At 38.4% G+C, this 1,634-nt stretch overlaps 1 non-coding gene across 1 annotated transcript; it reads right to left on the reverse strand.

Moving 5' to 3' along the window:
- Positions 1–1,527: 1,527 nt before the first annotated feature.
- On the reverse strand, positions 1,528–1,634 carry LOC115835322. The gene has a single exon (XR_004030309.1). It is a non-coding gene; the product is annotated as a small nucleolar RNA U13 (small nucleolar RNA).

A 1,634-nucleotide genomic window follows, 5' to 3' on the forward strand; every position in this document is an offset into this window, starting at 1 on the left:
AAAAAAAAAGATAAACGGAATAATTTCAGCATGTTTAAGGCCCTTCGGTAGAGAAAGCATTGTTCTCTGATACTGAACAAGCAGAGAAGGGTTGCTCCAGTATGGGACATGGAGAAGCACCTGGTCATATCATAAATCTTGCCTTTAAGGCTATATGAGCTCTAGTAAAGTGAAGGAAAAAAAGAATGGAGTCTTACAGTCTTTATTAGTAAAAATAATTTAAGGGAAGAAACTGCTAACTGAAGCATGATCATTTTTTACTAGAAGGGTTTAACACGTAAATTCCCAGAATTCTTGAATTAGGAGGATTCAACATTAAAATAAGAGTTATTTGTGTGTTTTAAAACAGTATTGTTTTGGGCTGGGTGTGGTGGCTCACACCTGTAATCCCAACACTTTGGGAGGCCGGGAGGCCAAGGCAAGCGGATCACCTGAGGTCAGGAGTTCGAGACCAGCCTGGCCAACATGGTGAAACCCTGTCTCTACTAAAAATACAAAAATTAGTCGAGCGTGGTGGCACATGACTGTAGTCCCAGCTACTCGGGGGGCTGAGGCAGGGCAATCGCTGTAACCCAGGAGGCAGAGGTTGCAGTGAGCCGAGATTGCGTCACTGCACTCCAGCCTGGGCGACAGAAAAAAAAAAAAAGTATTGTTTTATTTCAGCTTTATTCATAATAGCCAAAAACTGGAAACAAGCAAATAAAACCAAATGTCCTTCAGTGGATGAATGATTAAACAAACTGTGTTATATACATACCATGGAATACTCTGGCAATAAAAAGGAAATGAACTTTTTTTTAAGAATAAAAGCTTTATTGAGATATAATTCACATACCATAAAGTTCATCTTTTTAAAGCTTACAGTTCAGTTGTTTTTAGAACACTGACAATACAAACACTCCTTAGATAATTGTGCAAAAATCACCAGTAATTCCAAAACACTGTCATTACTCCCAAAAGAATCTCCATATCTATTAGCAGTTACTCCCCATTTCCACCTTATTGTCCATATGTTCACACCCCAGACCTAAGCAACCCTTAATCTATTCTCTGTCTCTATGGATTTGCTGATTCTGGATCTCTCATATAAATGGAATCATACAATATATTTCCTTCTGTTTCTGGCTTCTTTAGCTTAATATGCTCAAGAGTCATCTCTGTTATAGCATGCATCAGAACTCTATTTTTTTATGGATAAATAAGATTCCATTGCGCTGATATTGACCTTTTGCTCATCGATTTGTCAGTTGATGAGCATTCGGGTTTTTTCTCCTTTTTGTTGGTTATGAATAATGCTGCTATGAACATTAGTGTACCAGTTTTTTCTGTACATATGTTTCCAGTTCTCCTGGTTATGTACCTAGGAGTGGAATTGCTGGGTCATATGGTATCTCTGTTAACTTTCTGAGGAACAGAAAACTGTTTTCCAAAGCCATTGTACCATTTTACACTCCTACCAGTAGGTATGAGGATTTCAGTTTTTCCACATCCTTGCCATACTTGCTTTTGTCTTTTTTTGAATTTTCATGTCAAAGGGGTAATGTTCCAATGAGGTCATAACAAGGCTTGGGGAAGGCACATTTCACACATGCACGTGAAACCCCGGTCATCACGCTTATAAACTACAAAAGGAT

This window comes from Nomascus leucogenys, chromosome 5 (genome assembly GCF_006542625.1).
Source record: "Nomascus leucogenys isolate Asia chromosome 5, Asia_NLE_v1, whole genome shotgun sequence".
NCBI lineage: Eukaryota > Metazoa > Chordata > Mammalia > Primates > Hylobatidae > Nomascus > Nomascus leucogenys.